Genomic DNA, 25,637 nt, shown 5'->3' with positions numbered 1-25,637 from the left:
GTTGTTCTCCAATTGGAGCGCCTGCAGGCCAGTGTTTCCCAGTTGTTGGTGTTTATACTACATTTTTAAAGATTTTCCTTGAGATTTACCTCTTTTGTTGACCACCAACATTACGCTTTCCATTTTTAAGTTCGCAATACAGTAGTTGCTTTGGAAGACAATAATCAGGCATCTGCACAACATGACCAGTCCAACAAAGCTGATGTTGAAGAATCATTGCTTCGACACTGGTGATCTTTGCTTCTTCCAGTACACTGGCATTAGTTTGCCTGGTTTCCCAAGTGATGTGTAAAAAATTTCGGAGCCACTGTTGATGGAATCTTTCGAGGACTTGGTGATGGCATTTATAAGTGGTCCATGTTTCACAAGCATACAGTAAGGTATTATGAGGATTTATTTATTTATTTATTTATACATACCCTGCCCATCTGGCTAGGTTTCCCCAGCCACTCTGGACAGCTTCCAACAAAATATTAAAAATACAATAAAGCATCAAACATTAAAAACTTCCCTAAACAGGGCTGCCTTCAGATGTCTTCTAAAAGTCAGATAGTTGTTATGGGAGGGTGGGATGGTGTTCCACTGGGTGGGTGCCACTACCAAGAAGGCCTTCTGCCTGGTTCCCTGTAACCTCACTTCTCACAGTGAGGGAACCACCAGAAGGCCCTCAGCACTGGACCTCAGTGTCCAAGCTGAACGATGGGGGTGGAGATGCTCCTTCAGGTATACTGGGCCGAGGCTGTTTAGGGCTTTAAAGGTCAGCACCAGCACTCTGAATTGTGCTCAGAAACGTACTGGGAGCCAATGTGGGACTTTAAGGACCTACAATAGCTTTGTAAACAAGCATTTTGGTTTCCCTGCAAATGTCCCAGTTCTCAAACACCCAGCACTTCAATCGGGAGAAAGCTGCACATTCATGGGGTAGTAGGTGGTTGACCGTGGATCCTGTGTGGGGGGCAGAGAAATGTTGGTCTCCAAGGTGAGAGACTGGGAGGTGAAAGAAAAGGTCCCAGGTGCTTTTCACATGCGCCTTCAGTGGAGGATCAGAGTGAGCCTGAAGTTGTAATCATTGAGGTGGGCCCATGCAGAAGAGAGGGGTGACTGGAAATAAAACATTGAAAGAAGGACATCTTGCTCTGATCCTGCACAAGAAGCATGGAAGACTTCAGCACCGTATGTCAGACTGAGTGCTTGGGAGGATGGCAAGGGAAATTGTGAAGTCTTCCAAGTGTGCAAGGGTTCCTGGTTGCTGCTCAATGGATGGAAGCAGAACGGCTGAGACTTGAAGGAGAAATCATGTTGGTGTCCCATGAGTGTTGCTGTACAATAAATGCAAGGTTTTGCACCATGTCAAATTTAAAAGAAAAAGAAAGGAAAGGTCCCAGGGGAGAGCTGGGAGGGGCTACTACCTTCTGTGGGTTGTAAGGGTCAAGAACTGCTTTTAAGAAAGGACTCTATATTATACTTATTTTACTTGTATTTTTTGTAGATGTTTTTGCTTTTTGTTTTTATTTAGCTTAGTCTTCTATACTTTATTACATTGTGAAAAACTTCAATAAAAATCTCATATATGTAAAATACATGAATAAAGCAGACATTCCAATGGGTAGAATTATATATAAAAGTCTATGTGGTCCCAGTATGTTCACAGAGTTTCAGTGTCCCACAGAGATCTGTGTCCGTGTGGGCTGATTTGTCCTCTTTTTAAAAGCATATTGGCCAATTTCAAGTCCTATTTTGTTTTCAAGTTCTTCTTAAAAAGCATATTATCGTGGATCATTTTAATACCAGCATTGGGTCATGTAAAGTACAAAGCTTTTCTTAAAAGAAAAGGAAAAAGGAAATAAGAACATTGTTACAGAAACGATAGCCAATTTAAATTTCAAATGTATGGGTCATATAAACATTTACAGTGCTGAACAGATGTTCATATCAGCTTTGCTTAGTTGTTGTGAGGACATGATAAAAGCCTGTATGAGAGGAATGTTAAAATTGAAAACTACAGAAGAAGAGCAGAGGGATTTGATCAATATCTCAATGTATGACCCCAATGCAAATGTGTTATTTGACTTCCATAATCTTACACTATATCCCCTTTCTTGCGCAGTTCCCTTTCAACATACAGTTCTTATGCTCTGAATGTAGAAGCAGTGATGAAGATGCCCTTGTCTAAAATAATTTACAATAGATATATAAAGCAGGAATATGTAAAATACTGCACAGACATGATGCAGGACTTGTGGAATGTACGCAACATTGTCCTTCAGACATTGTCCTCCCTTCAGCCATGGTAAAAGATGACACATAAATATTCTATTCAACCCAGTGCATACCTGTTCATGCTGGTCAATGGGAGTTTATGTAAGAACAGGAGATGTTTTTATTCACCAACATTAAATAGAAGATTTGTATTTGATGTCGCTAGAAAGAGGGGTGAGACATTCTAAGCACATGATTCACAAGACACTGATAGCAAGAGGACATCTGCGCTGACTTATACTGAAATCTTAGACCTGGAAGAATTCACATTGATTTTCATCAGGATTTTCCCATTCAATGACTATTTGCTGAAGCAAGCCCTAAATCCTCTCCCGAGTACTAATCCCTCTTATACTGAAAATGTCTTTATTACTATTAAGGTCATGGGCTTTCATGATAAATTTATTTAATGTTCATGCTTCATTTGATTTCCAAGGAAAGCCCAACAAATAAAAACTGCTATAGTTGATAAACTATATTTATAACAGTCATGAAAATAAGCAGCTTTCACCCGGATGCTCGGACAAGACATTTGCCACAGAAAACACAGCTATAGGATTGTATAAAGCAAGTGCCACACCACTGCTGTGCGTAAAAATGGATGGCAAATTGTCCTCAGAAGAATCTATGAAATTATCTCCAGACGTTTTGCTCTGGTACTGGAAGTCAAAATGGCACTGCTATTATGGAGGTTCATTTCCAGCCCTATTCAGGCACTATTTCCTGGAACCTTCTAGAAAAGAATATGGCTGCCCATGCTGGTTCCGCCCCCAATATCACCATGCATGCTGGATTCACTCCCAGGCTTTCTACTCTGAGCAGGCAGATTCGGGCATAAATGCATGAAAAGGGTCAAATCAGCCTTATCCAATGCTTGAAGTGGAAATCAAAGGCCATTGCACAGCCCAGGAAACCCTAGAGGGCAGCCCCCACATTTCCTCCCTAAGGGTGGAAGGAGGCCAGCAGTGACTCTTACTTGCCAAGAGGCTGCCGTAGAGGCGGCACATTGGGAGTTGCTGAGGTGACAGCTTATCCAGCCTCCAAGGATCATGCTGCAGCCGTCACTGTTATTGTAGCAGTGGCAGCAGCAGCATTCTTTGGAGACGGAATCTATTGCCTCTGTGTATTCTGTTACCCAAGACGGTCGCCTCTCCTTGCCTCATGGGTGGCCCAGCCCTGATTGCACGGGCTATCAATTAGTTTCCAGGCTCAATTCAAGGTACGAGAAGCCTTATGTGGCTCAGGACCCAAAACCTCAATCATAGCCCACCACTCTAACCAAACAGTGTGATGCTTTTGCATATCCTCCAACATTTCTCCAGTGAAAATAGGGACATCCCATTCCATAATGATAATTTTACTATTTATACCCCACACATCTTACTGGGTTGCTGCAGCCACTCAGGACAGCTTCCAAGATACATAAAAGCATAATGAAACATCAAACATAAAAAAAAAAACTTGCCTATACAGGATTGCCTTCAGACGACTCAGGGATTGGATAGCTTTATACCAGGAGTCAGCAACCTTTTTCAGCCGTGGGCCGGTCCACCGTCCCTCAGACCATGTGGTGGGCCGGACTATTTTTTTTTTGGGGGGGGGGGAATGAACGAATTCCTATGCCCCACAAATAACCCAGAGATGCATTTTAAATAAAAGGACACATTCTACTCATGTAAAAATAGGCTGATTCCCAGACCATCCGTGGGCTGGATTGAGAAGGCGATTGGGCCGCATCTGGCCCACGGGCCTTAGGTTGCCTACCCCTGCTCTATACCTTCCAATATTTCTCCAATGAAAATAGGGACACCTTACCATAACCTCCAACTTTTAGGGACATCCTAAGGAAAGGTGGGACATTCCGGGATCAAGTCAGAAATTGGGACGGCTTCTCTAAATCAGGGACGTCCCTGGAAAATAGGGACACTTGCAGGGTCTGCTTTTGTATGACCCTGGTTGTTTTTATTTTGTATTTTAAAGATTGGATCATCTGCTATTCTTCAGGGCTCCACTGATTACATCCTGTTATCTAGCTTGAAAAGGATGTATTTTTGTACATTAACAACTAGGTTATTTATTTTGCTCTGTGTTGGCAGTCTTAACAGCTTCTCTTGACATCCTTTTTTATATGACAGCCGTGGCAGTAAAACACAATTCCATGGGACATCTTAGGCTGCCTTTTATAAAATGCAGCCATCACAATGCCTTCATAAGATGCCAATTACTTCAACCAAAGCTCACTCTAATTAATTCCATATATATGTTATGATAACAAAGAATCATGGAGAATTAGAGTAGCGTGGAAACCAAAGGAGGCTTTCAAAACTTTTGTGACCTTTATGTCACTTCTTTTCTAATGACCAGGATTGCCCATGTTCAAAATTATGCCGGCATTTCTTTCAGGCAGATGAGTAAGTTAGTGTGACAACATTGTAGACATCATCTGGCCTTTCCAAAATGTGTTTGCATTTGTATGTATAAAGGGTGTTTGGGTATGGCCTGCAAACTGTAGCAACTAGCTTCAGAGATATTCAAATTGAAGTGGGACTCTCCAAAATGGTCTGAAGTGTAGCATGTTTGTCCTGAGCCTTCATCCTGCTTCAGAGCTCTGTAGGGTATCAGGACAGCTACCCAAACCCTGATGTGCACATTCAGAAAATACTTGCTTGCACTCTAACTCTACAATTCTATGATCCATATCTATGACATGGTTTAAGAGCCTTACTTTTTCCTCATGCAAGTCAATGGAGAAAGCACCATCTCCTTTAACTTGCATAGAGGGAGAGATAGGCTCCACCCTCAAAATATGAGTGGGTGGGTCAATGACCACACCATACCTCCATGCTGGTCATTTTCAAAGATTCAGCTTTTGTTTTCCCCCATGCAAGAAAGAGAGAGAGAGAGACAGAAAGAGAGAGAGAGAGAGAGAGAGAGAGAGAGAGAGAGAGCATGTTTCCACTGACTTGCATAGAGGAGACATCTGAAGCTTTGGGAAATCAAAGTGAGGTTCTGCCTCAATTGGAATTGAAGCAGGTCTTCTCTGAAACTGGCCAAAGTGGTTCTTGCCTTTCATCTAGAGCAGTCACGTCCAACAGGTAGATTGTGATATACCGGTAGATCACTGGACGTCTGTGGCAGAACACTGGTAGATCACTGCCTCCCCCCAAAGAAGCTCTACAACAACTTGGCTCCCCTAAAAACAACTTTGACCTGATCACTGCCAGTTTTTAACTCTGTGAGTAGATCGCAGTCTCTTGGGAGTTGGCCACCCCAATCTAGAGTAAATTCCAGAATTATTTTTCCTCCTTCAGTGTGTCTGATATGTATGTATGTATGTATGTATGTATGTATAGATCAGCCTTCCCCAACCTGCTGTGGTCCAAATGTTTTGGACAACAGTTCCCATGAGCCCCATCCAGCATGGTCAGATATGACAGGAGTTGTAGTGCAAAATATTTGGAGGGCACCATGTTGGAGAAAGTTAGCATACATAGATAGGTAAGCAGAGATATGCATACAGACCTGGATATGGAAAATTGCCTATATAAACTGCACAGTCTGGTTCTATTACTAAGGATTGCAAATATTTAAAAGTATACATATGGCAATTAACATAGTGCAAATAAACATAAAATGTATTTTTAAAAAACCTATTCACTCCTGAAAAACAAATAGTGGCCCTTTGGAGAGCAGTTATATTGACTATTTAAACTAGAAAATGAAACACGTAATTTTCTCCCATACTTTGATGAAATATATCTATATCAATTTTAATTTTGAATTGATGAATGGTTTCTCGTATTTTTTTGGCAAAATCTTTTAAGGATCAAAGAACCAGTTCTTCCTCTTCCAGTTCATGGAAATTGTCTTACTATTTTTAGCCCACCCTGTGGAACGCCCTCCCATCAGATGTCAGACAGATAAACAACGATTTGACTTTTAGAAGACTTCTGAAAGCAGCCCTGTTTGGGGAAGTTTTTTAATGGTTGACGTTCTATTGGGCTTTTAATGTTGGGAGCCACCCAGAGTGGCTGGGGCAACCCAGTCAGATGGATGGCATATAAATATCATCATCATCATAGCTCGGTCAGCTTGAAGCAAACAGCTTAATATTTGGCTAACAAAGCAGCATGGTTCACCAGGCTTTCTCACACTCAGCCCTCCAGGTGTTTTTGACCTACAGTTCTCATGATCCCTAGCTAGCAGGTCAGGGATGATGGGAATTGTAGTCTCAAAACATCTGGAGGGCCAAGTTTGAGGAAGCCTGGTTCAGACCTTTAAGATAAATTATCAGAACTCATGAAAGTACATTTACCATCCTTGCATGCACTTCAATTATCAGGTTTTTCAATGCTCTTGCAATGATATTTCTATGAAGAAGAGCAATTCACATCCCATCTTTGAGTTTCGGACAAAAAGATGCATGGAGTATTTCTCTTTAAAAAGAGACAGCCTTGTGCAGAATTGATCTGAACAGAAACCTAATACTGTGTCATCTTTCTGGGTTTTGTTTCATCCATCATCCATGCTGATCCTAGACAAACTATGCTCACACCACACTTCCCAGTAGCCAGCCCTTTATCTCCATTTGTTATTTAGCTTGTGATAGAGCTCGCTATGGGATTTCTCCCCTTTAGATAAATCATCATATATGCTCAATCACTGCAGACAACCTTATCCTACTTGATCACACGCCAACACAAACCCGGACTTCCGACTCTTGTGATGCAGATGCAAACATTTCAATCTGAAAGGGAACCCACTTATCTTGACAGTAGTAATTGCCGAAGTGCAAAAAGAAGACTCAGTCATGGGCAATCAACAAATCATCAGTGTGATTTCATGGCAATTTATGAAGCCTGTGTAACCAAAGAAGGCTAATTCATTAGCATGTCAAGTCACTGCTCAGAAAAGGATGTGGAGTGAAAGGAAATAGAAATCACATGTCGGGGAGAAAAGAGATAGGCCAAAGAGTCAACACCCCCCCCCCACAAGAGGCAGCTAAAGGGTTAAGGCCCAATCCATAGCCAAAGATTCTAGAACTGGATTCTACTGCCAACAAACAGTGAAAAGCTCCTTTGAAGCATTTACACTTTAAATATGGTGTCCTCTCAATCCATCAGCTCAAATCATCATCCCATTAATACAATGTCTCAAGCCAGGAAATTAATTGAGTTAAGAGAGTATGCAGAGCAGGCAAAGCCAGGAGGTTGTATGCATCCTTTGTACAGGGACAGGACAGACCAAGAGACCAGAGCAGACAGAATGAACCCAGATCCTCCAAGTGTCCCTATTTTCCAGAGACAGTCCCAGATTTACAGAAGCCGTCCCAGTTTCTGATTTGATTGCAGAATGTCCCACTTTTCCTTGTTGTTGTTGTTTAGTCGTGTCCGACTCTTCGTGACCCCATGGACGGGAGCACACCAGGTACTCCTGTCTTCCACTGCCTCCCGCAGTTTGGTCAAACTCATGCTGGTAGCTTCGAGAACACTGTCCAACCATCTCATCCTCTGTTGTCCCCTTCTCCTTGGGCCCTCCATCTTTCCCAACATCAGGGTCTTTTCCAGGGAGTCTTCTCTTCTCATGAGGTGGCCAAAATATTGGAGCCTCAGCTTCAGGATCTCTCCTTCCAGTGAGCACTCAGGACTGATTTTCTTAAGGATGGATAGGTTTGATCTTCTTGCAATCCATAGGACTCTCAAGAGTCTCCACTTTTCCTTAGGACATCCCTATTTTCATCCGAGAAATGTTGGATGATATGTGAAAGCCATCCCCTCCCACTGACTGCTTCTTTTTCTCAGGCTCTCTCACAGCTGCCCATTGAGGTGCAGGTCAATTCTGTGTCCAGGGCTGCTGTCTGCCAGCTCCATCTGGTATGCAGGCTGAGACCCTACCTGTGCACCGACTGTTCTGCTAGAGTGGTGCATGCTCTGGTTATCTACCAGGCAGAGGGCCTTCTCAGTAGTGGCACCCGCCCTGTGGAACGCCCTCCCATCAGATGTCAAGGAAATAAACAACTATGTAACTTTTAGAAGACATAATAATAATAATAATAATAATAATAATAATAATTTATTATTTGTACCCCGCCCATCTGGCTGGGTTTCCCCAGCCACTCAGGGCGGCTTCCAACAAAAATGAAAAATACACTAAAATGTCACATATTAAAAACTTCCCTGAACAGGGCTGCCTTCTGATGTCTTCTGAATGTCAGGTAGTTGTTTATTGCTTTGACATCTGATGGGAGGGCGTTCCACAGGGTGGGCGCCACTACCGAGAAGGCCCTCTGCCTGGTTCCCTGTAACTTGGCCTCTCGCAGTGAGGGAACTGCCAGAAGGCCCTCGGAGCTGGACCTCAGTGTCCGGGCAGAACGATGGGGGAGGAGACGCTCCTTCAGATATACTGGACCGAGGCCGTTTAGGGCTTTAAAGGTCAGCACCAACACTTTGAATTGTGCTCGGAAACGTACTGTAGGTCTTTCAAGACCGGTGTTATATGGTCTCGGCGGCCGCTCCCAGTCACCAGTCTAGCTGCTGCGTTCTGGATTAGTTGTAGTTTCTGGGTCACCTTCAAAGGTAGCCCCACGTAGAATGCATTGCAGTAGTCCAAGCGGGAGATAACCAGAGCATGCACCACTCTGGCGAGACAGTCTGCAGGCAGATAGGGTCTTAGCCTACGTACCAGATGGAGCTGGTAAACAGCTGCCCTGGATACAGATTTGACCTGTGCCTTCATGGACAGCTGTGAGTCCAAAATGACTCCCAGGCTGCGCACCTGGTCCTTCAGGGGCACAGTTACCCCATTCAGGACCAGGGAATCCTCCACACCTGCCCGCCTCCTGTCCCCCCAAAACAGGACTTCTGTCTTGTCAGGATTCAACCTCAATCTGTTAGTCGCCATCCATCCTCCAACTGCCTCCAGACACTCACACAGGACCTTCACCGCATTCACTGGTTCTGATTTAAAAGAGAGGTAGAGCTGGGTATCATCCACATACTGATGAACACCCAGCCCAAACCTCCTGATGATCTCTCCCAGTGGCTGCATGTAAATGTTGAAAAGAATGGTGGAGAGGACAGAACCCTGAGGCACCCCACAAGTGAGAGCCCAGGGGTCTGAACACTCATCCCCCACCACCACTTTCTGAAAACGGCCCAGGAGGAAGGAGCGGAACCACTGTATGACAGTGCCCCCAGCTCCCAGCCCCTCAAGACGGTCCAGAAGGATGTTATGGTCGATGGTATCAAACGCCGCTGAGAGATCCAGCAGAACTAGGAAACAGCTCTCACCTTTGTCCCTAGCCCGCTGGAGATCATCAACCAGTGCGACCAAGGCAGTTTCAGTCCCATGATGAGGCCTGAATCCCGACTGGAAGGGATCCAAATGGTCCGCTTCTTCCAGGCGTGCCTGGAGTTGTTCAGCAACCACTCGCTCAATCACCTTGCCCAAGAATGGAAGATTTGAGACTGGGCGATAGTTGGCCATCGTGGCCGCATCTAAAGATGGTTTTTTAAGAAGCGGTTTAATAACCGCCTCTTTCAGCGGGTCTGGGAAGGCTCCCTCATGGAGGGAAGCATTCACCACCCCACGAAGCCCATCACCCAGTCCTTCCCGGCTAGCTTTTATAAGCCAGGATGGGCAAGGATCCAGGAGACAGGTGGTTGGCTTCACTCGTCCAAGCAGCCTGTCCACATCCTCAGAGGTAACAGATTGGAATTGATCCCACACAACTTGACTAGACAGGACTCTAGCACTCTCCCGCCCTGGCCCTGCTCCCACGGTGGAGTCTACTTCTTCCCGAATCTGAGCGATTTTATCTGCAAAAAACTTTGCGAAATCATTGCAGGAGATCATGTGGCCCGTACTGGGCCCCGATGTCACAGGTGGTTCCGCTAAATTGTGAACCACCTGAAAAAGTCTCCTGCTGCTGTTTTCTGCAGATGCAATAGAGGCAGCGAAGAAAGTCTTCTTCGCTGTCGCTATCGCCACTTGGTAGGCTCGACGTTGAGCTCTAACCTGTGTCCGGTCAGATTCGGAATGAGTTATCTGAAGGCAGCCCTGTTTAGGGAAGTTTTTAATGTCTGATGTTTTATTGTATTTTTAATATTCTGTTGGGAGCTGGCCAGAGTGGCTGGGGATAGCCAGCCAGATGGGTGGGGTATGTATAAATAAACAAATAAATCATCATAATACCTTACTGTATGCTTGTGAAACATGGACCACTTATAAATGCCATCACCAAGTCCTCAAAAGATTCCATCAACGGTGTCTCCAAAAAATTTTACACATCACTTGGGAAACCAGGCAAACTGATGTTTTATTGTGTTTTTAATATTCTGTTGGGAGCTGGCCAGAGTGGCTGGGGAAACCCAGCCAGATGGGCGGGGTATAAATAAATTATTATTATTATTATTATTATTATTATTATTATTATTATTATTACAAGCAAAAAGACAGGGGCTGACTGACTGGCAACTTTATTGGCTGGTTCCTAGTAACTCCCTCTGAACTGCAGCATCTGTTTTTCAGTAGGGATGGGGAATGCATCCCTCCAGGTCTCTCTATGTGGGCCTTAGGGCTCCCCCAGGCCACACCCTTCTGCAGTCCTGCTCTGCGCCAACCTTGAGTGCCTTTGCCTGGATGGAGTTTGTCTCTGAGTTGTCACAATGTTTCTTGGTGGCCTGGATATGTATGTGTGGAAATCTCTGAATTTTGCACAGCTGGAATGTAGCAACCCAGGCCTACTTTCTTGCAGAAGAGCAATTATTTTATCGTCTATATTTCAAGGCAGCAGCTTGATTTTTATTTTGATGGGAAATTGAATTGATTGCAACCGTATGGAGGAACCAATGCCTGCTCAGCAAGTGCCCCCATATAGTCCAGTCATTATAGTGCAACTTAACGTTAATCTGTATTGGTATTAACTCAGCGAGGGAACATAAGCAAAGGACTCCCTGCTGGCGAGACTCTGCTCTTTAGAGATAATAACAGGGACTTGAGTGTCTCTCTGAAAGCCACTGCAGACCTGAAGATCATTTTAATATTACACTTCAGGGATTAATCAAATCTTTGGAATTATTTTTAGCTGAGCTTCAAGGAAGAAGCAAAAATGTTCTGGTCTCACTAACGCTAATATATGTCATTATTTGTACTTTTCCAAGGCATTAGCAATACAGAAGGGAGATTGTCCAAGAAACAATTGTTTCACGAATTTTACATTGAATCTGGAACAGTTTTACAACCACCCCTTTCTACAATGGAGGCTCCAACCATATAAGACACTTCCATACACCCCAACATTTCTCCGATGAAAATAGGGATGTTCTATACTATGCTGTGGGTTAAACCACAGAGCCTAGGGCTTGCCGATCAGAAGGTAGGCAGTTCGAATCCCGGCGGCAGGGTGAGCTCCCACTGTTCAGTCCCTGCTCTGCCAACCTAGCAGTTCGAAAGCACATCAAAGTGCAAGTAGATAAATAGGTACCGCTCCAGCGGGAAGGTAAACGGTGTTTCCGTATGCTGTTCTGATTCACCAGAAGTGGCTTGGTCATGCTGGCCACATGACCCAGAAGCTGTACACCGGCTCCCTCGGCCAATAAAGCGAGATGAGCGCCGCAACCCCAGAGTTGTCCACAACTAGACCTAATGGTCAGGGGTCCCTTTACCTTTACTTTTATACTATGAAGATAGTGATGATGATGATGCCCCACACATCTGACTGGGTTGCCCCAGCCACTCAGGACAACTTCTAACATGTATAAAAACATAACAAAACACTTAAGATTAAGAAACTTCCCTATACAGAGCTGCTTTCAGATGTCTTCTAACAGTTGTATAGTTACTTGTCTCCTTGGCTCGTGGGTCGCATAGCTCCATACACTCCAACATTTCTCTGAAGAAAATAGGGATGTCCAAAGAAGCAGCAGGACATTCTGCGATCCAATCAGAAACTGGAACGGCTTCTGTAAATCTGGGACTGTGCCTGGAAAATAGGAATACTTGAAGGGTCTGTACTTACCAAGGAGTAAATTCCATTGAACCCACTAGGATTTATTTCTGAGTAGATCTCCATATGATTGTGCTCCATATTTGTCTTATGGCAGTTTATGTACCCCCTACAAACCAGGCTCAAACCATGACGTACAGAGTGCTTAAACCAAAGCACCCCAGTTTGGACATCATGGGGAAACCATGGTTTAACAAACCAGAAGACCTCCTTAAACCAGACATGTAAGAAAAGGAGAGGGGAGTGGACAAGAGAGTGTGTGTTTTACACTCCTGTTCCTACAAACCATAGTTTGTTGGACTAGGAACATCTAGGTCAAATCAGGGGAGGTTTTTTTTGTTTTTGTTTGCAGTGTTCAAATGCCTGAAGAATTCAACTTCTGCATTAACCTGTATAGCCCATGGGAAATCTTCCTCTAAGCAGAACTACTTGCCAACATGTTGTTGTTGTTGTTGTTTTAATGCACTGGTCAAAGAACAACAACTATGCTGAAACATAAGTCATTCTGTTTTCAAGGGACAATATGCAGATGAGTCAATCACTCCGTAGAGGGCTGTTTAACATCTCAAGGCAAATTTGTAATCTCTGTGTACCAGTAATAAAGCTGTAAATTTAATTCATTAGTTAAAACTGCAGCATTCCTAAACTAATGATACAACTGGGGGACCGTCACCTTGCAGAAGGAACAAAAATATAACACGATTTGTGCTTCCACACATTGTTTTGATAGCCTGGAATTAGCAGAATTAAGTATGGTAATAATCTAGTAATTAACAGCAATTTCTTTTATAGCTACAGAAATGGCACAACACAAACTGCACTGACCTATAATTTACGTTGTGCAAGTCCCTCATCTGTTAGCTCTGTACTTGTCATCACCCCTGCGCTCACCAAAATATTGCTTATCAGTTTACTCATGCAATGGGAAGGTGGGGAGGGTGCCAAATATTTATAGGATGATCAATTCTTTTTCTTATTCTGCTGAATTAAAGGTCAGCTCCGCTGAAAAAGGCTAACTCAAAGTGGCAAGTGCATTGAAACAGTAATTAGTTCTATCGTCTCTCCTTTGATAACCATTGGGTAATAGAAATATATGTAAATGAAAATAATTAAAAGCATTAAAGCTAATTTTGCCCTTGTGCTTTCATTCTTTTGCAGTATAATTAAATAGCAGAAGAGGGAAAATGTTGAACAATGTAAACAGCCTCTCATCTTCTCCCCTAAATGTGCAACAAGTTCCATTAGCATTAGCAGAATTATGCATAAACTTCAATATAGATCATTGATAATATCATTTGCAATCTTAAAGGATTCGCCGCATGCTTCTGTCCTTAAGTTGTGCCTGCTGGGCAGGATGAGATTGCTCCTGAATCTCTTGCACGGGCAGACCAAAATGATTTGCCCATGAAATCAGTCTATAATTGTAGCAATAATGTTTCACCAGCAGCCAGCTCCTGCAAGTCAGACATTTGCTGTCAGAGAGAAAAACTGGGCAAGGAGAGGGAAAAATCAGGCAAATGAGTGGGAAGTCTGTGGCTGACAAATTTGGTGAAATTGTGTCCTCCCTAAAAGAGGGCACCTGTTACAGTGAGACCCGGAGACTGACCTCCTGTGTTGTGGCTGGGTTTGATTGGTATGCCAAAACACCCAACTGGTAGGTCCCTCAATGTTGGGTTCAATCTGAACAATGGGACGCAGTCCAAACGGATTGAGGGACCTATTTATACCCATGCACGTGACCCAGAGTTTCCTCTTTCGGCTCGAGCATTCGGAACACCCGCCCACCTCTCCCTAATTTTAGGGCTTTATGTGATTGACCTTGCTATGCCGTCATGTGTCGTCTGTTGTTGAGGCAGGAGTACGGTAGGAATTTCCCCACTTGGCTGATTGGCTGTTGCCATTTAGGTATCGCCTGCCACGTAGCAAATCGTCACAACTTGAAAGGTTGCAGATAGGCACTGATTCAGGTGATAGGGATGGAGGAGAGGTCTCGCCATCCCTATGTGAAGGGTATTCTGTTAAAGGAATCCAGGGACTCAACTGGTTTGGTCAACCCCTGAGAGGGGGTTGTGCCCGTGCCTGAGTCCAGGGGGACATCTGGGTGGTGAACAGAGTCTGTACCTGGCTTTTCACCTTCCCAGGTGTTCACCCTTGGCTGACCTATGCCGGTGCCCTGGGTCAGCACTGCCTGCAAGAGTGCAGGGAGCTAGTTGAACCAGAGCCTATACAACCACTCACCTTCTGTAATTAATAAAGTTGTGGCCTAAATTCTGCCAAAAACCAAAACTAAAAGTTGAGTCATGTGTGAATTTATTTAGGGGGGAGGTCTCTGAATCTGAACACCCAAAAGGAAGACGGCACGCAAATTAGCACTTCACACAAATGGCAAACAGTGAATGCTAACAACAAATATAGGAAAGGTAGATGAATACTTATGTTCCCAGAATCATACAAGTACTAGGCTACCAGTTTCCAGGCGCAAATACCCAACATAAATCTCTGGATCTACAACTTGTGGGGGCTACAAGTAATGTTGCCAGATCTCCAGTTTTGACCTCAAGTCTCCAGGTTTTTCTGACTCTGTCCAGGTAGCAGGTAAAAGGTAAAGGTAAAGGGACCCCTGACCGTTAATTCTAGTTGCAGAGGACTCTGGGGTTGTGGTGCTCATCTCACTTTACTGGCTGAGAGAGCCGGTGTTTCTCCGCAGACAGCTTCTGGGTCATGTGGCCAGCATGACTAAGCCGCTTCTGGTGAACCAGAGCAGCACATGGAAACGCTGTTTACCTTCCTGCTAGAGCAGTACCTTCCTGCTAGAGCAGTACCTATCTATCTACTTGCACTTTGACGTGCTTTCGAACTGCTAGGTTGGCAGGAGCTGGGACCAAACAACGGGAGCTCACCCTGTCATGGGGATTCAAACCACTGACCTTTCAATCGGCAAGCCCTAGGCTCTGTGGTTTAGACAACAGCACCACCCACATCCCTAGGTAGCAGGTGGAGAGGTTGAATTTCCAGGTGAGAGCGGTGCTTTTTTCTGGGGGGACACAGGGGCACACAAACCCCTAAACATTTTGTGAGTCTAGCGGGAAAAGAAATTTTTTAAAAAATTAAATAGTTTCTTCTCTAGCACGGTGAATCGTCAGTTCCATTGCCACCCCCGATGGTGGCCTCATTTCCAGAAGCGAGCGTTTAATGTGTGAAGTAGGAGTTGGAATCTAGCATGGTGGTTGGTCAGTTTTGATATATCATCTCCGATGGCGGCTTCATTTCCTTTCCCAGTGTAATGCATGTTCTTTGTACTTTTGTCCATTTATTGTATTTATTTTCCCCAATTTGAACTATAAAATGGTGGTTTTCTTGAGAGAAAATGTGAGTACCTCTAAACTTTTGGGGGGGGGGAGCACTGGGTGAGAGTACCTTTAATTAATACTAAAAAATAGAATAATAGAGTTGTTGAGTTGAAAGGCACCATGAGGAACTCTAATCCAATCCCCTGCAGTGCAGGAATGCATGTCGTGCAGCTACAGAAATGACTACCAACTAAATACAAGTCCGCTTACCCCCTTTTAGGGGCACAGTGGCTTTGTGGGATGGCCAGTGCCTCCTCCTGCCGCCGCCGCCACCAACGGTGCCGGGCTGTGGGTCGGGGACTGATCCTTGCTGGATTGTGAGCTCCTGGCTTGAAATCCTCCACTGGACCAAACACCATTTCAGGCAACTTTTCTGCCTCTCTCCTTGCCATGTTAAGGGATGCCGGTGGCGCTGTGGGTTAAGCCACAGAGCCCAGGACTTGCCAATCTGAAGGTCAGCAGCTCGAATCCCCACGACGGGGTGAGCTCCCGTTGCTCAGTCCCTGCTCCTGCCAACCTAGCAGTTTGAAAGCACGTCAAAGTGCAAGTAGATAAATAGGTACCGCTCCAGCGGAAAGGTAAACGGCGTTTCCGTGCGCTGCTCTTGTTTGCCAGAAGCGGCTTAGTCATGCTGGCCACATGACCCAGAAGCTGTACGCCGGCTCCCTTGGCCAATATAGCGAGATGAGCGCCGCAACCCCAGAGTCGGTCATGACTGGACCTAATGGTCAGGGGTCCCTTTACCTTTACCTTGCCCATCGATTCAGAGAGCCACCAGCCTAGATTTAAATTCTGAAGATGACTATATCCGAACAGCCAGCTCGATGCTGCCTACAAAAGCATCTGTCGCAAGCATTGATGGAAAGCAGTCTGTATCATTAAATCATGTGTGCATTCGATAGCATATATTTTGTATATGCCAGCTTCCAGGGGGGAATATTTTAGGTTGATCTATATCACATTAAATGCAGTTATACATGGACTGTTTTACATCGGCTTTTACCGCAGCTGCCAGCCAACTCTCCACAGGCCACAACCAATTACCACTGCGTGGAAATTAGAAAGCAAGCACCAAATCTACCAGGTCAAATTCAAGCCAGCTGCAGATCACTGATCACCCGTATTTATGGTGACAGCCTGCATTTCTGATGCTTTGATCAATATTTGGGTGTAGGAACTCTGTAATGCTACAAAGCAGAAATCCAAGATTTGACATCACAAATTTGGCTAGAATCAGATCACATCAGTCTCTACACAGCATGATACGGACATTTTTAAAAGTGGTAACTTAGGATCAAGGTATCCTGGTAATTAAGTGTCATTAAGATTTAAAGCAACATTAGATCATTATTTACAATTGCACCAGGGCAGCCAATGTGTTGCTGGACTATGACTGCATTCAGATGTGGAGGGGTTTATTGCATTAGTTTACTGGTTAAAATGTTAGCACTTCAGTCCCAAATTTCTAACATTATTTTTACTGAGTAGTACCTGTTGCGTTCTGGAGCTAGGTTTTGGGTTTTTTATCTATATAACTCCAAGTTGTACTAAATGGTGGGAAACAACAACATGCTAGGATGCCACCCCAAATTTCATCTTGATCATGGCTTGATCATGAGAACCATGGGGGAATTAGAACACAAAGCTTCCACTATTTTCCAAATTAATGGGGGGGGGGGGTGCGTTCTGGAAACAAAGAAATGAGCAAAGTGTTGGTGCTGATCTTTCAAGCCCTAAACGACCTCAGCCCTGTATACCTGAAGGAGCGTCTCCACCCCCATCATCCAGCCCGGACACTGAGGTCCAGCGCCGAGGGCCTTCTGGCAGTTCCCTCACTGCAAGAAGTGAGGCTACAGGGAACCAGGCAGAGGGCCTTCTAGGTAGTGGCACCTGCCCTGTGGAACGCCCTCCCATCAGATGTCAAGGAAATAAACAACTATGTGACTTTTAGAAGACATCTGAAGGCAGCCCTGTTTAGGGAAGTTTTTAATGTTTGATGTTTTATCATGTTTTTAATATTCTGTTGTGAGCCACCCAGAGTGGCTGGGGAAACCCAGCCAGATGGGCAGGGTATAAAGAACAAATTGTTGTTGTTATATTTAAATTTCTGCTAAATTCCACTAGGTTTCCAGTAGTTGCTTTTACTTCATGTGAAAGATCACATTCTGAAGTCTAAGACTCCTTAAGGATAAAGATAAAGAATTCTTAAAAGGCAGGGCAGGAGTCTGAAAGGTGCTCATCAACAGTTAGACTCTGAGTAGGTGACCTGCGTGCCAGTTTTCTAACTATGGTGTAATGTGTTCGATTCCTATTCAAATTATAGTATGTAGTTCCAAATTTGCATCTATACATATAAATCAGTGTATGCAAATTTTATGCAGATTTGTGTTGGGGAAGGAATGCATTTCCACTTTCGAATGTTTATTTATTGATTTGGTTATCTTTTCATCCTTCATCAGAATATACAATTACAGAACAAATAAAACATCTAAACACAAGCAAAACCTGCCCACGGAGTCTTCAAATAAAAATGCTACTGGAACACAACTGCAAACTAGCTTGTCATTACATTACCACACCACAGTCCAACTTTGCTACTTCTGTTTATTTAAAAGTATATCTATACTTCTCTTTATATCAAAAGATACCCAAAGCAAGTTACAACAATGAAACATAACAAAACAATAAGAAGTATAAAACTCTTAATACAATAATTCAAAAAACTTCAAATTAGAAATACGTCAAAATCCTAACAGAGTCAAACCTTGGATCCCAAACGCCTCCGTTTCGGAACGTTTTGGCTCCCAAACATTGAAAACCCAGAAGTAAATGCTCCGGTTTTTTTAACATTTTTCGGAAGCCAAACTTCCAATGCGGATTCCGCTGAGTGCACGAAGCTCCTGCAACGAATAGGAAGCCGCGATTTGGTTGTCAAACATTTCAGGCTTCCGGAATGGATTACGTTCGACAACCGAGTTTTGACTACCGTAAATGGTTAATGCATGTTTAGCTTCTGGGAGGAAGTTGTTCCATAGGGCTGGTGCCATTACCATTAAGACCCTCTTCCTGGTGGTCACGAGGTGGATCTCCAAGGCCTTTGGCCCCACCAGGAGGACTTCTGCTGCTCACTGCAGTGACCAGGAAATCTATATGGGGGTCACCCATCATCTTCTCTGTAAATTTTTGACAGCTAAAGAGGTGAGTAAGTGAAACCTACCCACTCATGGTATCTATATAACCAGAGAAATTTCCTCCTGCTTAAGTTAGCTTGTCAGGAAAAAAGCTGGCAAGCCTACTCATTTTATACCACCAGTCGTTCCAAGGACCAGTAGGGTTGACCATGTGGGATGACCATATGGGCTTCCTGTTGTGTGGATTAGGCTGATTAAACCCAGTTAACTGAGACTAAGCCCTGTTGAACTCATTGGGATTTACTTCTGAGAAAGCAGGTATAAGATTGCACTGTTAAATTTCTTCCCTTTAATAATCCTGTATCCGAAAGGAAATGAGCAACAATCATTCCTGGGTCTACGTTTGCCACTTCATCCTACCAGCAACCAGTGTGAACCAGAAGGCTTTTTCTCATTTCTGCCAAGGAATAACTTGATGCTTTGAAGAGCTGCAAAGCAAAAACCTATCTGGACTTCCTTCCCCTCCTGAGCTGATACTTGAATTCTGTTGTTCAGACAGAATGGGCTACACTGGGCAAAATTCATTCTCATTTACATAGGGAATAGCTCTGAGGAAACCAATAGAATTACAGCGCAGAGAGGAAGAGTTGGACTTGGGGCTAATTGCAGCTCCAGCTGACCCATTTTATGCAGATAAGTGGCACGAGCGAGCCTGAAGATAATTCTTTGATTTCCTTTTTTTCCTTCTACACAAGATCTATAATAATAAGCAAAATAGGCACCAATCTCGCAAAAGATCTGCATCGCCTCCTGGTACAAGGAACCATAATTTGGTGAGGTGTCCCGTCCCTTTGGTGAATCATGTTTAAACAGTTTGTTGTTTAGTCACACCGATAATGAGGGGACATAAGAATCACTCAGAAATGAGATAAACACACATCTGCAGGCTCAGAATGGCTCTCTCTCTCACACACAGCTTACCTCAGCTTTTCTCTCTACATATCCTCTGAATTACCTCTGCTTTAAAAAAAAAAATTACTCCTGAGCAAGTTAGGTTGCTGCATCTTTTAAGAAATAAATAAATTGCAGAAATGGGAAATATGGACAGTCCCTGCTAGTTGGAAAGTGTGGGTTTTTATTTTTAAAAAATGGCACTGCATTATCCTACTAATTCTGGATATAACACCTTTTTAATACTCCGTTGGAGGTCAGGTCCATGGTTTCCATAACTGTCTGATAATTGGCAATTATATTGTATTTGCTTTTCTGGAAGGAACGCCACTTGGATGACGCCATTTTCTGCAGCTGTTGTCACTGCATAATTGTTTACAAGTTTAGTCTAGAGAACCATGCAAAACTCTTGGCGCTAATAAAGCCAGCCTTGCTGCAGCATGTAGAAGAAAACAGAGAGCTCCTCCATGTGTGATGCAACAGCTCATGGCACTGGAAATAGCAGGGGCAGTAGACCAGGTGTCAGGGACTGGCAGGATGAGGAAGATTGGTGGGAGCTGCCCACCCCAGAGCCCCCCAGGGAGGGCACAGAAGATGACAACTTACCGTAGATCCCGGATCCTGGTGGTGGGATACTGGGTGCCACACCTCAGAGAAGGGGACAAACTGGGAGAAACTAGAAGCAGAAATCTTGAGGGATCGTGAACAAGCAGAAGCTGGCAGGTGGTCCACCACAAGGAAGGGTAATGGTGTTTCTAGTTTGGATGCTGGCTCTGACAGAAATGACAGAGAGGAGAGAGACCCAGCATCTCTCCTGCAGCACCAACAGGACAGCCTCTCTGCTGAAGGCTCTCCCGCCCCACTGACTCCCAGAACACGAAGAAAAAGAAGAAGAAGAAGAGTTTGGATTTGATATCCCGCTTTATCACTACCCTAAGCAGTCTCAAAGTGGCTAACATTCTCCTTTTCCCTTCCTCCCCCACAACAAACACTCTGTGAGGTGAGTGGGGCTGAGAGACTTCAAATAAGTGTGACCGGCCCAAGGTCACCCAGCAGCTGCATGTGGAGGAGCGGAGACCCGAACCCGGTTCCCCAGATTACAAGTCTGTCGTTCTTAACCACTATACCACACTGGCTCTCAAGGACTGGAATGATTATTAACCGAAGCCATTGTTCAGGGATGATTCCATATTTGTTGATAAGAGTAAATGGTTGAGCTAGGAGTTCTGCCCACCAGTCTATGAATGTCTTAAATAATTCTGTTGGTAGACCACGAAGGATATTACGTGTTGCTGAGCAATGAACCAGACAGGCAGAAAGAGAGAGAGGTGCATTCTGCTCACCGTAGCAGAAGATTACAGAGGAGGAGCTCTGACTCAGAAGGCTAGAGAGCAAAGGAGAGACTGCACACCAGTTTGAGTAACTTCTTCATGGGGTTGCCTTTATGAGCCTCCTTCCCCCCCCCCCCCTTTCCTTAATAAAGAAACTAACTGCAGGCTAGTTTCAGGAAGTGCAAACAAGGCAAACTCACCTTTAAATGAGAACTGAATCAAATTTCTCCTCCATCCCTCACTGCAGGGCTCACTTGGATGAATGTTTGAAAACACTAATGTCCTGGTTGTTTACTTCCCCATGTGGTGTCCTTTATGTCAGCCTTATCTGGAGGAAAGATGAGGGAGTCAGCAGTAAATTAGTGGGGAGACTCCTCCCGCTCTGAACAGTACTTAAGTCAGGCTGCTGAGGCTCCATGGAGTGCAGTTAAGGCCAGCAGCTGGAACTTTATTGCCTGTTAACTTTCTTTTTTCTCTGTGCTTATGCATTTAAGTCTAGATTGTTTCTTTCTTTTTTAATACCGGATTTATGGCTGCCTTGTTGAGTTGTGTCCTATTTGATATGTCGATATGCCTTGTGAACTGGTTCTTCTTGCATCCCCACCCTACCATTTTGTATTTTGAGAATGGCTTTGGACACAAATCATTGTGGACAGACAGCATAAAAATAACCCCAGCCAATGAGCCAGCCAACCAAGGGTGGATCTAAACACAAGAAAAAATAATCCCCACTATAAATAAGCCAGAAATTAAATCATTATAACAAAATAATAAAAAAACGCTATGTGAAATCACATCGAAAAGTTTTGTGCTCTACAGCGCCATCTGGTGTTGCATGTTTATAACGCATCCAAAGTGCTGTTACAGTAGTTGGGGGTGGAAGCCACTTTTATGTGGCTTCAAGCTACTGTAATGTTAAAAGACTCAGCAATCCAAAGCAGGATCAGTCAAGTGAGGCCATCATTTAGGCCCCATGCACACTAGCACTGGGAGTTACTTGGTTTTCAACATTGTGATATATCACCAGCTAAGCATCGTGATATACTGATATATGTAGAGACATTGACTGGCTTCAAACACACACACCACAATTCACGATATATTGCCAGGTCAAAAATTATGGAGCTGATATCATGATATGGACTGGTTTTGGGTGATAGATCACCCAGCCCTAACACACATCATGATTTGCAAAATATTGCCACATTAAAAATTATGAAACCAACATCACGATATGGACTTCAAACCAGTTTTGGACTTTATATTGATATACCCGTATTTTTCGCTCTATAAGACGCACCAGACCATAAGACGCACCTAGTTTTTGGAGGAGGAGAACAAGGAAAAAAAATATTCTGAATCTCAGAAGCTAGAACAGCAAGAGGGATCACTGCGCAGTAAAAGCAGCAATCCCTCTTGCTGTTCTGGCTTCTGGGATAGCTGCGCAGCCTGCATTCGCTCCATAAGACGCACACACATTTCCCCTTACTTTTTAGGAGAGAAAAAGTGAGTCTTATAGAGCAAAAAATACGGTATTTCCCAATCCTAATCCACACTATACATTTAAAGCAGTATCATAACACTTTAACAGGCATGCCTCCCCCCCCCAAAAAAATCCTAGGAGTTGTACTTTGTTAAGGGGTGCCCTGACAGGTTAAACACATGCATGCACATCCATTTCAAGGATGAGAAAAGCCTGCCACAAAGGTTGCCACATCTGCTTCTAGAGAAGCCGCCAATAGACAAAAATCAGAAGGCAGAGCCCAGTGTCCTCCTCTGGTTCTGCTTGTGTCAAGAAAAAGGTGGCAACTTTGCTTAGGGAAATTTTAATTAATGGGCTATGTTAGTGCCTGTGATACTGAATTTTACAATCCCTGCAGAGAAGAACGGATCAAAAATAGAATGGTGATAAAGTGTTAAAAAAAAGACAAGAACAAACTGAGGGAATCTTGAAGAAGAATTAAATGACAGTTATCCAATTGGAGAATAATGCAAAAGAATAAGATCCTCGGTTAGTGAAAGTCAGGGATGAAAATCCCCAGTCCTCTAAATGCTCTTGGATTCCAACTCCCATCAGCCCCAGCGCTGATAATTATGGTGGTTAATGTTGTGGTTCAACATTGGGGAAAGGGGCATCTTACCTATCTGTGGTGTAAGTCACTAGAATTCTACCCATATTCATATATCTATATATGCCCTTCACCTGGGGCCACATCTTTCTGAAATCATTCCTATGCCCTTGTCTGGTACCTTGGCACACAGGCCTAATGGTGGGAAGCAGGAATAAGAAACCAAGCTATCCAGAAAAAGAAGCAACCAAGTATAGCGTTGCTCAAACCAGCACTGCATCTTCTTCCAGTGTATGGTGTAGGGCCCAAGTACCATCTTGAGGAACATAGAAAGCTGCTTTATACTGGGTCCTTCTAGCTCAGTGTTGTAGACTTTTCACTGACTGGGAGTAGCTCACCAGGCTTTCAGCTATGGCTCTCCCAGTCCTACTTGGAGATGTGGGAGACTGAACCAGGACCTTCTGGATGCAAAGCAGATGCTCTCCAACTGAACTATGGTCCTTCCCCTAAGGAAGTCCTACAGCCAGATTCCATTTTGTTTGCAAGGAATCAGGACAGTTAGCAAGACTTAGGTATATAATTTGTATAGCCATAGCTTTTTGTGAGGTTATGAAAGACTGTAGTTGAAAGCTTGTATGGCGTACCCAAAGGGTAAAGGTCTGGGATGAAGGCCCACCACAAACTCTCCTACTTAGTGCTTCCTTTGCAGGTTGCTGCCATTGTCACAGATCTTTTCATTCTGCATGTGCTGTGTTTGAGCTAAACAAATGTAACATCGCATCAGTGAAAGTCCCTGGTGTTTTGAGGTGGAACATACTGGTGTTGAATGGCCAAAAAAGTGAACATGTATAATTTTTTAAACTACTATAGCCCAATTCACCACTGGCAGAGAGCCATGAGAGTTTGTTTGTGTGTATGCATGCACGCACTCACAGGTCATCTTGTCCATAAGATCTGCATTTTAAAAAACTTTTGCTATACAATCAGGAAAAAAAACCTGAGTCAATAATTTTATTGCTGTAATATCAAAGTGTCAATATCAGCATCTGTGCTAGGAAAAGAAAAATGTTGCCTTCGCTCTGACATTTTGTTCCTTAGCCCTTCCTTAGACTGTTTGTGGCAGCCAATAATGATGTGAGATAGTATTGTGAGCCTGCCCCCATTGGGAAAGGGGGCAGGCCAGCTATAGGGGAAGGGACGTAACTCAGTAGTAGAGCATCTGCTTTGCAAACACAATGGTCCAGCTTCAGTTGCTGGCCTCTCCAGGTAGGGCTGAGAAAGACTCTTCTATTAAACCCTGAGAGTTGCGGCCAAGCAGTATAGACAATACTAAACTAGATAGATTAATGATCTGGTTCAGCATAAAGCAGCATCCAGTTTTCCTATGTATTGTTGTTGTTGTTTAGTCGTTTAGTCGTGTCCGACTCTTCGTGACCCCATGGACCAGAGCATGCCAGGCACTCCTGTCTTCCACTGCCTCCCACAGTTTGGTCAAACTCATGCTGGTAGCTTCGAAGACACTATCCAACCATCTCGTCCTCTGTCGTCCCCTTCTCCTTGTGCCCTCCATCTTTCCCAACATCAGGTTCTTTTCCAGGGAGTCTTCTCTTCTCATGAGGTGGCCAAAGTATTGGAGCCTCAGCTTCAGGATCTGTCCTTCCAGTGAGCACTCAGGGCTGATTTCCTTAAGAATGGAAAGGTTTGATCTTCTTGCAGTCCATGGGACTCTCAAGAGTCTCCTCCAGCACCATAATTCAAAAGCATCAATTCTTCGGCGATCAGCCTTCTTTATGGTCCAGCTCTCACTTCCATACATCACTACTGGGAAAACCATGGCTTTTACTATACGGACCTTTGTTGGCAAGGTGATGTATATCTGGAATCCACTGCTGTGTGCTGTGGCTTGACAAGTGAATGCATGTTATGAAAGAATGAGCAATGAACTGCTATGTCTGAAGAAAAGCAGGGGAGTCTAAGTCAGGCGCTAACTACCCACTTCCCTTCATTGTTTACTGCAGATGAAAGTCAAGTGGGATGGACCAGAATGTCAGACTAGATGGACCAATGGTTTTACTCAGTACAATGCAGCTTCCTAGGTTCCCATGATGCAGCTGGAGATCAACAAGCATCTCCTCTCATTGGACAGGGCTTTGGGCGTGAAGATTTTTCCTAGCTTCTTTTTTTTTTACTCAGCACCCAGACCAAAGAGAAACGGTGGTTGAAATTTTTAAGGCCTCCAAGGCTGAGTCATAATAAGGTAATAAATAAAAGACAGCTTCTATAGGTAGAGAGAGAAGTCTGATTCTTCATTCTCTTGAAAATCAAAGGTTCATAATTTCTAGTTTGTTAGCATGCATTCTGTCAACATCACTAAGAAGATTCTAGAAGCACAGACTCTAGTGCGGAATTATTCATATCACGTCCAGAAACCTGATAGATTCACTGTTCTGATTGGGTGTCTTGTAATTATAAGTGTGCACCGGCAGCCTACTGTAATTTTCTGTTGTATTTCAAATACTTCCAAGGCATGTTTTACATTT

This window comes from Podarcis pityusensis, assembly GCF_964106645.2.
Source record: "Podarcis pityusensis genome assembly, chromosome: 11".
In the NCBI taxonomy this organism is placed as follows: Eukaryota; Metazoa; Chordata; class Lepidosauria; order Squamata; family Lacertidae; genus Podarcis; species Podarcis pityusensis.
The sequence above is the reverse complement of the archived record's forward strand: the minus strand, read 5'-3'. Positions refer to the sequence as shown.